At 42.4% G+C, this 16,036-nt stretch overlaps 1 protein-coding gene across 2 annotated transcripts in view; it reads left to right on the top strand.

The window, feature by feature from the left end:
- Positions 1-16,036, top strand: part of PDGFC (platelet derived growth factor C) — a 617,067-nt gene that overhangs the window by 300,379 nt on the left and 300,652 nt on the right. The gene's annotated exons all lie outside the window — the stretch shown is intronic.

Genomic DNA, 16,036 nt, shown 5'->3' with positions numbered 1-16,036 from the left:
CTTAGGATCCCCTATTGAGACAAATGCCCACTCTGTAAAAAAGTGAATACATTTATTTATACAGGCCTAGTACCTGACTAACATGAGTAAACTATCAGGGCGTAAGGCACTCTGTGCTGCAGGCATAGTGCCCATCTAATGAGGGGTTCAACACACTGGTGGGCTAGGGGTAATTTTAAAAACTCTTGTGCCCCACTGGAGCCTTACCAGATCTGGACGACCTCGGCGGACACAGAAATAGACAACCGGCATTGGCCCTTGCCTGCAGGGATCAGCGTCGCTCCACTGCTGGGCTTTGTCAACTTGACTCTTGATGACTGCCTCAATCATGAGTTCCTTGTCCTGGAAATCAAGGGATCCATGAAAGTGCTTCCTTGTTATCTCGACATTGACGTCCTTTTTTCTTCATTATGTATAAAATACTGTCCCCTTTCCAGCGATGTCCTCTTGCTAGCTGCACCTGTTTTCCACTGGTATACTGTGTACTTTCCTCTGGAGATCTTCTCATGTCCCTCTCCATCAGCAAACGGCGCACGCAACGCTTTCGCCGATGAAGCCATATAATATATAAACTACACACGCATGACTCTCGTTTTTGGCTGTAAAAATGCCCTGCCACCTAGAAGAGGTTCCACCCATCCAATGCCCACTGTACGTCTTCTTGGTGGTAGGGGTCACTTTCAAGTACATATATCTATTTACAAATCTATTTATTGCATGTAAAATAACACAAGCCTTTAATATCACTGTGATTACTTGTAAAGACTCGCCATAACACTTAACAGATGATTTTTCTGTTTGAAATGTTGGGTCATGCAAAATGTTTAGCAAGTAATACACAGCTGATATTAAACTGTTTTGCATAATCTGTCCTGTGCATATAATCAATCTACTGTGTGAAGTCAAAGATATTTCAATTACCTTTGTTGATCACACGTAACATGTCTGCATTACTTTATTCCACAGGCCGCTAAGCTGCTGTGAACAGTCCAGGTAGAAAGGTCAGGTGACTATCTAGGGAAGAGAAAGATGTGAGGAACAGGCAATCTCATAAAGGTAAGACATGGACAACACTCAACTGGATTAGGTCAAGGGTCATTGCTAGTACAATGTCCCTTGATGCCGGTTTTCACTTGTGAATGCTGTCACATTACCTTTAATAATGGCAAGGGTCCCCATTTGATAACTATTCTACAGTGTAGGTGATAGCTTAGGATCCCCTATTGAGACAATTGCCCACTCTGTAAAAAAGTGAATACATTTATTTATACAGGCCTAGTACCTGACTAACATGAGTAAACTATCAGGGCGTAAGGCACTCTGTGCTGCAGGCATAGTGCCCATCTAATGAGGGGTTCAACACACTGGTGGGCTAGGGGTAATGTTAAAAACTCTTGTGCCCCACTGGAGCCTTACCAGATCTGGACGACCTCGGCGGACACAGAAATAGACAACCTGCATTGGCCCTTGCCTGCAGGGATCAGCGTCGCTCCACTACTGGGCTTTGTCAACTTGACTCTTGATGACTGCCTCAATCATGAGTTCCTTGTCCTGGAAATCAAGGGATCCATGAAAGTGCTTCCTTGTTATCTCGACATTGACGTCCTTTTTCTTTATTATGTATAAAATACTGTCCCCTTTCCAGCGATGTCCTCTTGCTAGCTGCACCTGTTTTCCACTGGTATACTGTGTACTTTCCTCTGGAGATCTTCTCATGTCCCTCTCCATCAGCAAACGGCGCACGCAACGCTTTCGCCGATGAAGCCATATAATATATAAACTACACACGCACGACTCTCGTTTTTGGCTGTAAAAATGCCCTGCCACCAAGAAGAGGTTCCACCCATCCAATGCCCACTGTACGTCTTCTTGGTGGTAGGGGTCACTTTCAAGTACATATATCTATTTACAAATCTATTTATTGCATGTAAAATAACACAAGCCTTTAATATCACTGTGATTACTTGTAAAGACTCGCCATAACACTTAACAGATGATTTTTCTGTTTGAAATGTTGGGTCATGCAAAATGTTTAGCAAGTAATACACAGCTGATATTAAACTGTTTTGCATAATCTGTCGTCCTGTGCATATAATCAATCTACTGTGTGAAGTCAAAGATATTTCAATTACCTTTGTTGATCACACGTAACATGTCTGCATTACTTTATTCCACAGGCCGCTAAGCTGCTGTGAACAGTCCAGGTAGAAAGGTCAGGTGACTATCTAGGGAAGAGAAAGATGTGAGGAACAGGCAATCTCATAAAGGTAAGACATGGACAACACTCAACTGGATTAGGTCAAGGGTCATTGCTAGTACAATGTCCCTTGATGCCGGTTTTCACTTGTGAATGCTGTCACATTACCTTTAATAATGGCAAGGGTCCCCATTTGATAACTATTCTACAGTGTAGGTGATAGCTTAGGATCCCCTATTGGGACAATTGCCCACTCTGTAAAAAAGTGAATACATTTATTTATACAGGCCTAGTACCCGACTAACATGTGTAAACTATCAGGGCTTAAGGCACTCTGTGCTGCAGGCATAGTGCCCATCTAATGAGGGGTTCAACACACTGGTGGGCTAGGGGTAATGTTAAAAACTCTTGTGCCCCACTGGAGCCTTACCAGATCTGGACGACCTCGGTGGACACAGAAATAGACAACCGGCATTGGCCGTTGCCTGCAGGGATCAGCGTCGCTCCACTGCTGGGCTTTGTCAACTTGACTCTTGATGACTGCCTCAATCATGAGTTCCTTGTCCTGGAAATCAAGGGATCCATGAAAGTGCTTCCTTGTTATCTCGACATTGACGTCCTTTTTCTTCATTATGTATAAAATACTGTCCCCTTTCCAGCGATGTCCTCATGCTAGCTGCACCTGTTTTCCACTGGTATACTGTGTACTTTCCTCTGGAGATCTTCTCATGTCCCTCTCCATCAGCAAACGGTGCACGCAACGCTTTCGCCGATAAAGCCATATAATATATAAACTACACAGGCACGACTCTCGTTTTTGGCTGTAAAAATGCCCTGCCACCAAGAAGAGGTTCCACCCATCCAATGCCCACTGTACGTCTTCTTGGTGGTAGGGGTCACTTTCAAGTACATATATCTATTTACAAATCTATTTATTGCATGTAAAATAACACAAGCCTTTAATATCACTGTGATTACTTGTAAAGACTCGCCATAACACTTAACAGATGATTTTTCTGTTTGAAATGATGGGTCATGCAAAATGTTTAGCAAGTAATACACAGCTGATATTAAACTGTTTTGCATAATCTGTCCTGTGCATATATTCAATCTACTGTGTGAAGTCAAAGATATTTCAATTACCTTTGTTGATCACACGTAACATGTCTGCATTACTTTATTCCACAGGCCGCTAAGCTGCTGTGAACAGTCCAGGTAGAAAGGTCAGGTGACTATCTAGGGAAGAGAAAGATGTGAGGAACAGGCAATCTCATAAAGGTAAGACATGGAAAACACTCAACTGGATTAGGTCAAGGGTCATTGCTAGTACAATGTCCCTTGATGCCGGTTTTCACTTGTGAATGCTGTCACATTACCTTTAATAATGGCAAGGGTCCCCATTTGATAACTATTCTACAGTGTAGGTGATTGCTTAGGATCCCCTATTGGGACAATTGCCCACTCCGTAAAAAAGTGAATACATTTATTTAAACAAGCCTAGTACCCGACTAACATGTGTAAACTATCAGGGCTTAAGGCACTCTGTGCTGCAGGCATAGTGCCCATCTAATGAGGGGTTCAACACACTGGTGGGCTAGGGGTAATGTTAAAAACTCTTGTGCCCCACTGGAGCCTTACCAGATCTGGACGACCTCGGCGGACACAGAAATAGACAACCTGCATTGGCCCTTGCCTGCAGGGATCAGCGTCGCTCCACTGCTAGGCTTTGTCAACTTGACTCTTGATGACTGCCTCAATCATGAGTTCCTTGTCCTGGAAATCAAGGGATCCATGAAAGTGCTTCCTTGTTATCTCGACATTGACGTCCTTTTTCTTCATTATGTATAAAATACTGTCCCCTTTCCAGCGATGTCCTCTTGCTAGCTGCACCTGTTTTCCACTGGTATACTGTGTACTTTCCTCTGGAGATCTTCTCATGTCCCTCTCCATCAGCAAACGGCGCACGCAACGCTTTCGCCGATGAAGCCATATAATATATAAACTACACACGCACGACTCTCGTTTTTGGCTGTAAAAATGCCCTGCCACCAAGAAGAGGTTCCACCCATCCAATGCCCACTGTACGTCTTCTTGGTGGTAGGGGTCACTTTCAAGTACATATATCTATTTACAAATCTATTTATTGCATGTAAAATAACACAAGCCTTTAATATCACTGTGATTACTTGTAAAGACTCGCCATAACACTTAACAGATGATTTTTCTGTTTGAAATGTTGGGTCATGCAAAATGTTTAGCAAGTAATACATAGCTGATATTAAACTGTTTTGCATAATCTGTCCTGTGCATATAATCAATCTACTGTGTGAAGTCAAAGATATTTCAATTACCTTTGTTGATCACACGTAACATGTCTGCATTACTTTATTCCACAGGCCGCTAAGCTGCTGTGAACAGTCCAGGTAGAAAGGTCAGGTGACTATCTAGGGAAGAGAAAGATGTCAGGAACAGGCAATCTCATAAAGGTAAGACATGGACAACACTCAACTGGATTAGGTCATGGGTCATTGCTAGTACAATGTCCCTTGATGCCGGTTTTCACTTGTGAATGCTTTCACATTACCTTTAATAATGGCAAGGGTCCCCATTTGATAACTATTCTACAGTGTAGGTGATAGCTTAGGATCCCCTATTGGGACAATTGCCCACTCTGTAAAAAAGTGAATACATTTATTTATACAGGCCTAGTACCCGACTAACATGTGTAAACTATCAGGACTTAAGGCACTCTGTGCTGTAGGCATATTGCCCATCTAATGAGGGGTTCAACACACTGGTGGGCTAGGGGTAATGTTAAAAACTCTTGTGCCCCACTGGAGCCTTACCAGATCTGGACGACCTCGGCGGACACAGAAATAGACAACCTGCATTGGCCCTTGCCTGCAGGGATCAGCGTCGCTCCACTGCTGGGCTTTGTCAACTTGACTCTTGATGACTGCCTCAATCATGAGTTCCTTGTCCTGGAAATCAAGGGATCCATGAAAGTGCTTCCTTGTTATCTCGACATTGACGTCCTTTTTCTTTATTATGTATAAAATACTGTCCCCTTTCCAGCGATGTCCTCTTGCTAGCTGCACCTGTTTTCCACTGGTATACTGTGTACTTTCCTCTGGAGATCTTCTCATGTACCTCTCCATCAGCAAACGGCGCACGCAACGCTTTCGCCGATGAAGCCATATAATATATAAACTACACACGCATGACTCTCGTATTTGGCTGTAAAAATGCCCTGCCACCAAGAAGAGGTTCCACCCATCCAATTCCCACTGTACGTCTTCTTGGTGGTAGGGGTCACTTTCAAGTACATATATCTATTTACAAATCTATTTATTGCATGTAAAATAACACAAGCCTTTAATATCACTGTGATTACTTGTAAAGACTCACCAATGACATTTAACAGATGTTTTTTCTGTTTGAAATGTTGGGTCATGCTAAATGTTTAGCAAGTAATACACAGCTGATATTAAACTGTTTTGCATAATCTGTCCTGTGCATATATTCAATCTACTGTGTGAAGTCAAAGATATTTCAATTACCTTTGTTGATCACACGTAACATGTCTGCATTACTTTATTCCACAGGCCGCTAAGCTGCTGTGAACAGTCCAGGTAGAAAGGTCAGGTGACTATCTAGGGAAGAGAAAGATGTGAGGAACAGGCAATCTCATAAAGGTAAGACATGGACAACACTCAACTGGATTAGGTCAAGGGTCATTGCTAGTACAATGTCCCTTGATGCCGGTTTTCACTTGTGAATGCTGTCACATTACCTTTAATAATGGCAAGGGTCCCCATTTGATAACTATTCTACAGTGTAGGTGATAGCTTAGGATCCCCTATTGGGACAATTGCCCACTCTGTAAAAAAGTGAATACATTCATTTAAACAGGCCTAGTACCTGACTAACATAAGTAAACTATCAGGGCTTAAGGCACTCTGTGCTGCAGGCATAGTGCCCATCTAATGAGGGGTTCAACACACTGGTGGGCTAGGGGTAATGTTAAAAACTCTTGTGCCCCACTGGAGCCTTACCAGATCTGGACGACCTCGGCGGACACAGAAATAGACAACCTGCATTGGCCCTTTCCTGCAGGGATCAGCGTCGCTCCACTGCTGGGCTTTGTCAACTTGACTCTTGATGACTGCCTCAATCATGAGTTCCTTGTCCTGGAAATCAAGGGATCCATGAAAGTGCTTCCTTGTTATCTCGACATTGACGTCCTTTTTCTTTATTATGTATAAAATACTGTCCCCTTTCCAGCGATGTCCTCTTGCTAGCTGCACCTGTTTTCCACTGGTATACTGTGTACTTTCCTCTGGAGATCTTCTCATGTCCCTCTCCATCAGCAAACGGCGCACGCAACGCTTTCGCCGATGAAGCCATATAATATATAAACTACACACTCACGACTCTCGTTTTTGGCTGTAAAACTGCCCTGCCACCAAGAAGAGGTTCCACCCATCCAATGCCCACTGTACGTCTTCTTGGTGGTAGGGGTCACTTTCAAGTTCATATATCTATTTACAAATCTATTTATTGCATGTAAAATAACACAAGCCTTTAATATCACTGTGATTACTTGTAAAGACTCGCCATAACACTTAACAGATGATTTTTCTGTTTGAAATGTTGGGTCATGCAAAATGTTAGCAAGTAATACACAGCTGATATTAAACTGTTTTGCATAATCTGTCCTGTGCATATAATCAATCTACTGTGTGAAGTCAAAGATATATCAATTACCTTTGTTGATTACATGTAACATGTCTGCATTACTTTATTCCACAGGCCGCTAAGCTGCTGTGAACAGTCCAGGTAGAAAGGTCAGGTGACTATCTAGGGAAGAGAAAGATGTGAGGAACAGGCAATCTCATAAAGGTAAGACATGGACAACACTCAACTGGATTAGGTCAAGGGTCATTGCTAGTACAATGTCCCTTGATGCCGGTTTTCACTTGTGAATGCTGTCACATTACCTTTAATAATGGCAAGGGTCCCCATTTGATAACTATTCTACAGTGTAGGTGATAGCTTAGGATCCCTTATTGGGACAATTGCCCACTCTGTAAAAAAGTGAATACATTTATTTATACAGGCCTAGTACCCGACTAACATGTGTAAACTATCAGGGCTTAAGGCACTCTGTGCTGCAGGCATAGTGCCCATCTAATGAGGGGTTTAACACACTGGTGGGCTAGGAGTAATGTTAAAAACTCTTGTGCCCCACTGGAGCCTTACCAGATCTGGACGAACTCGGCGGACACAGAAATAGACAACCGGCATTGGCCCTTGCCTGCAGGGATCAGCGTCGCTCCACTGCTGGGCTTTGTCAACTTGACTCTTGATGACTGCCTCAATCATGAGTTCCTTGTCCTGGAAATCAAGGGATCCATGAAAGTGCTTCCTGGTTATCTCGAGATTGACGTCCTTTTTCTTTATTATGTATAAAATACTGTCCCCTTTCCAGCGATGTCCTCTTGCTAGCTGCACCTGTTTTCCACTGGTATACTGTGTATTTTCCTCTGGAGATCTTCTCATGTCCCTCTCCATCAGCAAACGTTACACGCAACGCTTTCGCCGATAAAGCCATATAATATATAAACTACAAACGCACGACTCTTGTTTTTGGCTGTAAAAATGCCCTGCCACCAAGAAGAGGTTCCACCCATCCAATGCCCACTGTACGTCTTCTTGGTGGTAGGGGTCACTTTCAAGTACATATATCTATTTACAAATCTATTTATTGCATGTAAAATAACACAAGCCTTTAATATCACTGTGATTACTTGTAAAGATTCGCCATAACACTTAACAGATGATTTTTCTGTTTGAAATGTTGGGTCATGCAAAATGTTTAGCAAGTAATACTCAGCTGATATTAAACTATTTTTTATAATCTGTCCTGTGCATATAATCAATCTACTGTGTGAAGTCAAAGATATTTCAATTACCTTTGTTGATCACACGTAACATGTCTGCATTACTTTATTCCACAGGCCGCTAAGCTGCTGTGAACAGTCCAGGTAGAAAGGTCAGGTGACTATCTAGGGAAGAGAAAGATGTGAGGAACAGGCAATCTCATAAAGGTAAGACATGGACAACACTCAACTGGATTAGGTCAAGGGTCATTGCTAGTACAATGTCCCTTGACGCTGATTTTCACTTGTGAGTGCTGTCACATTACCTTTAATAATGCCAAGTGTCCCCATTTGATAACTATTCTACAGTGTAGGTGATAGCTTAGGATCCCCTATTGGGACAATTGCCCACTCTGTAAAAAAGTGAATACATTTATTTATACAGGCCTAGTACCCGACTAACATGTGTAAACTTTCAGGGCTTAAGGCACTCTGTGCTGCAGGCATAGTGCCCATCTAATGAGGGGTTCAACACACTGGTGGACTAGGGGTAATGTTAAAAACTCTTGTGCCCCACTGGAGCCTTACCAGATCTGGACGACCTCGGCGGACACAGAAATAGACAACCTGCATTGGCCCTTGCCTGCAGGGATCAGCGTCGCTCCACTGCTGGGCTTTGTCAACTTGACTCTTGATGACTGCCTCAATCATGAGTTCCTTGTCCTGGAAATCAAGGGATCCATGAAAGTGCTTCCTTGTTATCTCGACATTGACGTCCTTTTTCTTTATTATGTATAAAATACTGTCCCCTTTCCAGCGATGTCCTCTTGCTAGCTGCACCTGTTTTCCACTGGTATACTGTGTACTTTCCTCTGGAGATCTTCTCATGTACCTCTCCATCAGCAAACGGCGCACGCAACGCTTTCGCCGATGAAGCCATATAATATATAAACTACACACGCATGACTCTCGTATTTGGCTGTAAAAATGCCCTGCCACCAAGAAGAGGTTCCACCCATCCAATTCCCACTGTACGTCTTCTTGGTGGTAGGGGTCACTTTCAAGTACATATATCTATTTACAAATCTATTTATTGCATGTAAAATAACACAAGCCTTTAATATCACTGTGATTACTTGTAAAGACTCACCAATGACATTTAACAGATGTTTTTTCTGTTTGAAATGTTGGGTCATGCTAAATGTTTAGCAAGTAATACACAGCTGATATTAAACTGTTTTGCATAATCTGTCCTGTGCATATATTCAATCTACTGTGTGAAGTCAAAGATATTTCAATTACCTTTGTTGATCACACGTAACATGTCTGCATTACTTTATTCCACAGGCCGCTAAGCTGCTGTGAACAGTCCAGGTAGAAAGGTCAGGTGACTATCTAGGGAAGAGAAAGATGTGAGGAACAGGCAATCTCATAAAGGTAAGACATGGACAACACTCAACTGGATTAGGTCAAGGGTCATTGCTAGTACAATGTCCCTTGATGCCGGTTTTCACTTGTGAATGCTGTCACATTACCTTTAATAATGGCAAGGGTCCCCATTTGATAACTATTCTACAGTGTAGGTGATAGCTTAGGATCCCCTATTGGGACAATTGCCCACTCTGTAAAAAAGTGAATACATTCATTTAAACAGGCCTAGTACCTGACTAACATAAGTAAACTATCAGGGCTTAAGGCACTCTGTGCTGCAGGCATAGTGCCCATCTAATGAGGGGTTCAACACACTGGTGGGCTAGGGGTAATGTTAAAAACTCTTGTGCCCCACTGGAGCCTTACCAGATCTGGACGACCTCGGCGGACACAGAAATAGACAACCTGCATTGGCCCTTTCCTGCAGGGATCAGCGTCGCTCCACTGCTGGGCTTTGTCAACTTGACTCTTGATGACTGCCTCAATCATGAGTTCCTTGTCCTGGAAATCAAGGGATCCATGAAAGTGCTTCCTTGTTATCTCGACATTGACGTCCTTTTTCTTTATTATGTATAAAATACTGTCCCCTTTCCAGCGATGTCCTCTTGCTAGCTGCACCTGTTTTCCACTGGTATACTGTGTACTTTCCTCTGGAGATCTTCTCATGTCCCTCTCCATCAGCAAACGGCGCACGCAACGCTTTCGCCGATGAAGCCATATAATATATAAACTACACACTCACGACTCTCGTTTTTGGCTGTAAAACTGCCCTGCCACCAAGAAGAGGTTCCACCCATCCAATGCCCACTGTACGTCTTCTTGGTGGTAGGGGTCACTTTCAAGTTCATATATCTATTTACAAATCTATTTATTGCATGTAAAATAACACAAGCCTTTAATATCACTGTGATTACTTGTAAAGACTCGCCATAACACTTAACAGATGATTTTTCTGTTTGAAATGTTGGGTCATGCAAAATGTTAGCAAGTAATACACAGCTGATATTAAACTGTTTTGCATAATCTGTCCTGTGCATATAATCAATCTACTGTGTGAAGTCAAAGATATATCAATTACCTTTGTTGATTACATGTAACATGTCTGCATTACTTTATTCCACAGGCCGCTAAGCTGCTGTGAACAGTCCAGGTAGAAAGGTCAGGTGACTATCTAGGGAAGAGAAAGATGTGAGGAACAGGCAATCTCATAAAGGTAAGACATGGACAACACTCAACTGGATTAGGTCAAGGGTCATTGCTAGTACAATGTCCCTTGATGCCGGTTTTCACTTGTGAATGCTGTCACATTACCTTTAATAATGGCAAGGGTCCCCATTTGATAACTATTCTACAGTGTAGGTGATAGCTTAGGATCCCTTATTGGGACAATTGCCCACTCTGTAAAAAAGTGAATACATTTATTTATACAGGCCTAGTACCCGACTAACATGTGTAAACTATCAGGGCTTAAGGCACTCTGTGCTGCAGGCATAGTGCCCATCTAATGAGGGGTTTAACACACTGGTGGGCTAGGAGTAATGTTAAAAACTCTTGTGCCCCACTGGAGCCTTACCAGATCTGGACGAACTCGGCGGACACAGAAATAGACAACCGGCATTGGCCCTTGCCTGCAGGGATCAGCGTCGCTCCACTGCTGGGCTTTGTCAACTTGACTCTTGATGACTGCCTCAATCATGAGTTCCTTGTCCTGGAAATCAAGGGATCCATGAAAGTGCTTCCTGGTTATCTCGAGATTGACGTCCTTTTTCTTTATTATGTATAAAATACTGTCCCCTTTCCAGCGATGTCCTCTTGCTAGCTGCACCTGTTTTCCACTGGTATACTGTGTATTTTCCTCTGGAGATCTTCTCATGTCCCTCTCCATCAGCAAACGTTACACGCAACGCTTTCGCCGATAAAGCCATATAATATATAAACTACAAACGCACGACTCTTGTTTTTGGCTGTAAAAATGCCCTGCCACCAAGAAGAGGTTCCACCCATCCAATGCCCACTGTACGTCTTCTTGGTGGTAGGGGTCACTTTCAAGTACATATATCTATTTACAAATCTATTTATTGCATGTAAAATAACACAAGCCTTTAATATCACTGTGATTACTTGTAAAGATTCGCCATAACACTTAACAGATGATTTTTCTGTTTGAAATGTTGGGTCATGCAAAATGTTTAGCAAGTAATACTCAGCTGATATTAAACTATTTTTTATAATCTGTCCTGTGCATATAATCAATCTACTGTGTGAAGTCAAAGATATTTCAATTACCTTTGTTGATCACACGTAACATGTCTGCATTACTTTATTCCACAGGCCGCTAAGCTGCTGTGAACAGTCCAGGTAGAAAGGTCAGGTGACTATCTAGGGAAGAGAAAGATGTGAGGAACAGGCAATCTCATAAAGGTAAGACATGGACAACACTCAACTGGATTAGGTCAAGGGTCATTGCTAGTACAATGTCCCTTGACGCTGATTTTCACTTGTGAGTGCTGTCACATTACCTTTAATAATGCCAAGTGTCCCCATTTGATAACTATTCTACAGTGTAGGTGATAGCTTAGGATCCCCTATTGGGACAATTGCCCACTCTGTAAAAAAGTGAATACATTTATTTATACAGGCCTAGTACCCGACTAACATGTGTAAACTTTCAGGGCTTAAGGCACTCTGTGCTGCAGGCATAGTGCCCATCTAATGAGGGGTTCAACACACTGGTGGACTAGGGGTAATGTTAAAAACTCTTGTGCCCCACTGGAGCCTTACCAGATCTGGACGACCTCGGCGGACACAGAAATAGACAACCGGCATTGGCCCTTGCCTGCAGGGATCAGCGTTGCTCCACTGCTGGGCTTTGTCAACTTGACTCTTGATGACTGCCTCAATCATGAGTTCCTTGTCCTGGAAATCAAGGGATCCATGAAAGTGCTTTCTTGTTATCTCGACATTGACGTCCTTTTTCTTCATTATGTATAAAATACTGTCCCCTTTCCAGCGATGTCCTCTTGCTAGCTGCACCTGTTTTCCACTGGTATACTGTGTACTTTCCTCTGGAGATCTTCTCATGTCCCTCTCCATCAGCAAACGGCGCACGCAACGCTTTCGCCGATGAAGCCATATAATATATAAACTACACACGCACGACTCTTGTTTTTGGCTGTAAAAATGCCCTGCCACCAAGAAGAGGTTCCACCCATCCAATGCCCACTGTACGTCTTCTTGGTGGTAGGGGTCACTTTCAAGTACATATATCTATTTACAAATCTATTTATTGCATGTAAAATAACACAAGCCTTTAATATAACTGTGATTACTTGTAAAGACTCGCCATAACACTTAACAGATGATTTTTCTGTTTGAAATGTTGGGTCATGCAAAATGTTTAGCAAGTAATACACAGCTGATATTAAACTGTTTTGCATAATCTGTCCTGTGCATATAATCAATCTACTGTGTGAAGCCAAAGATATTTCAATTACCTTTGTTGATCACACGTAACATGTCTGCATTACTTTATTCCACAGGCCGCTAAGCTGCTGTGAACAGTCCAGGTAGAAAGGTCAGGTGACTATCTAGGGAAGAGAAAGATGTGAGGAACAGGCAATCTCATAAAGGTAAGACATGGACAAAACTCGACTGGATTAGGTCAAGGGTCATTGCTAGTACAATGTCCCTTGACGCTGGTTTTCACTTGTGAGTGCTGTCACATTACCTTTAATAATGCCAAGTGTCCCCATTTGATAACTATTCTACAGTGTAGGTGATAGCTTAGGATCCCCTATTGGGACAATTGCCCACTCTGTAAAAAAGTGAATACATTTATTTATACAGGCCTAGTACCCGACTAACATGAGTAAACTATCAGGGCTTAATGCGCTCTGTGCTATAGGCATAGTACCCATCTAATAAGGGTACAACACACTGGTGGGCTAGAGGTCATGCTACAACCCCTTGTGCCCCACAGGAGCCTTACCAGAACTGGGCAACCTCAGCAGTTTTACCTTGTAAATGATTGCCACAAAAAAATCAGATATTGGCCGGCATCCTGCACCTCTGTCAAATTCGGAGGCTATGACATAGGCCCCTGTATGTCCATATTAATTAATGTAGGACAGTCAGTCTATGGTTTTCTTCAGGATATTCCAGTTGCAAACTTATCAACAACATCATCATCATCATCATCATCATCATCATGATAAAATTATATATTTTCTGTCAATTAGTTTTCTGGGGGAGATATATCCAACCTTGGAGAGAGAAAAAGTACTGGACAGTCAGCTCCCAACTGTCATGTTACAGCCTGTATTGGCTGACATTTAGGAGCTGAATGGCTGACACTGTATGTCTCTCCAAACCTTGACAAATCTTCTCCTAAATGCTAAAAACCAATAATTTTCAGTTTGGTTGGGACGATGGCTCGTTCCCCAAAATTACAATAAAATAATTTAAGCTTATAGAGACTCTTACTATCTTTGGTGTCTCCCATCTGCTGCCTAAGAAGGCTAAACTGCTAGCCAGGTCCCAGTGTCTGTATAGGGGGCTCTGTCATTGGTACAAGGGGTCAGAAGGAGGGGGATCGCTAACCTGTGCTTTTCCAGTTTTGAGGGTACGTCAGCTGTCCTCTGCTGCTGTGTGTCCTAGCTGGACCAACTGCCAAGCTAACTCACTGTTGCCATATCAACCACTCTGTTCAATCACAGGGCCCACAGTAGGCTGCCCTCTGCAGTGCCCGTCTGAATAAACACCACCGTTGGCATCACAATGGGAAAAGTAGGCAATGGATATCCACAGTGTACCTCACCCACAGAAATGCCCATTCCAAAATCTGGCAAAAAAACCCACTTATTTTTCTCAAGTTAAATGATAATTTGCGTAGATTCCTTAATGTGTCCCTCCCTCATCTTTATGTACTTTATAGTGCCACCTCTGCAGCTACAGCTTATTATTTTCATACATTGTAATCTGAATTATTGCTAAATGATCACAACGTGTAATACTTTACACACAACTAACAGGGTAGGCCATCAAATATGTGTACCTATAACCCATATAGATAAATATACAGTAAATATTTCTAATATCCCAGGCATAGTATTTAGCTCTGCAGTATACAGCGTTTTAGAAGTAATGTATTCATTTACTCTTTTGTGTAATTTTTATATTATTTTAATGTCAAAAGACCCCATAGATCAGCAATCAAAATTTCTTGTTATCCTATTTTTTTAAGCACCATTCTTTAAATGTTCAGCTCCACCAATCAAGAGCATTCTTCTTCTGTATCCTCACACTGCCACCACCATTTGGGATCCACACTATCGTGCCCGCACAGAATCCTGCTCCTATACTAATGGCGCTGCTGCTATGAAAATCACACAGGTACCTGCTCCCTCTGCCACTGCACCCCTACCCTCCTCTCTGTGATGTACAAGCCCTGGCCACAGTATCGGCAATCTTCACCACACATTGCAAAGATAAAGCTCTGATAAATCAGATTTTTTTTAAATACCTGCCCACCAACAATCATCTAGGAGTCCTAGATTATGATGGGTCCCTATTACTAAAGTTGCATACACACGGTGTGATTTGAACTTGGAATAGCTTCCAATTTTGACTAAATAGTAATGTTAAATAGAAAAGTTAGCACAAATTGCACATTATACAATTGCGATCGGCATCACAAGAAAATATAGACTATGCAGGCAAGCCAGTTTCAACTAGTCAAAATTGTCCTTAGTCAATATATTATATATAGATTGTCAAAATCTCAAGAAATATTGTCAAATTGGCATGGTTCTAGGCCCATAGGGAGTACAAGGAAAATCACATAGTCAACATTGTACATAGCCATAATCTTATTGTGTGCACCTTAAGTTTAATTCTGGGACGCAGAACACCACTTATACTCCTTTCTCACACATAAAAGCAAATTGCAGAGTTAAACATTTCTACCCTGTCATTTGCTGATCAACACGAGTATTTTTTTTTTTAATGGGTCAACCTGGGTCGAAATTCCTGGCTCCTTGACTCTGGTAATTTGCTTTTCTGTGGGAAGGGGTGGGTCAGACTGGGGCCCAAATACCAAGTAAAAGCTGGGATTTAGGGATATTCTGCCTGAAAGTGGTATAAGCTAGTGAAGGTCAGCCACCCTGGGAAGCACACTAGTAAGAGGCTAAGGTGATAGTGGGCGTTAATAAGAAAGAGTAGCTACATATTACAATACGATACATAGGTGAAAGGTGTTAAGGTACTCTTTACCTAGAACGGCGCCCGCGATCAGAATCGCGGGCGTCGGGGGTAAAAAATCGCGGTAATCGCGGGCATCGCGGGTAAATCGCGGGTACATCAAAATCGGGTACCCGCGATTACCGCGATTTTCCCATAGGGAACAATGTTAAAAAGTCAGATTGATCGCGATTTTGCATTCAATGCCTCAATGCCCGCGATTTTCCCATAGGAATCAATGTTAAATGGGCTACAGAGCCCAAATAGCCCCAATTAACCCTTAAATGTC

The sequence above is a fragment of the Crinia signifera genome, chromosome 1 (assembly GCF_055691185.1).
Source record: "Crinia signifera chromosome 1, ASM5569118v1, whole genome shotgun sequence".
Taxonomy (NCBI): domain Eukaryota; kingdom Metazoa; phylum Chordata; class Amphibia; order Anura; family Myobatrachidae; genus Crinia; species Crinia signifera.
This window is presented reverse-complemented; position numbering and strand designations above follow the sequence as displayed.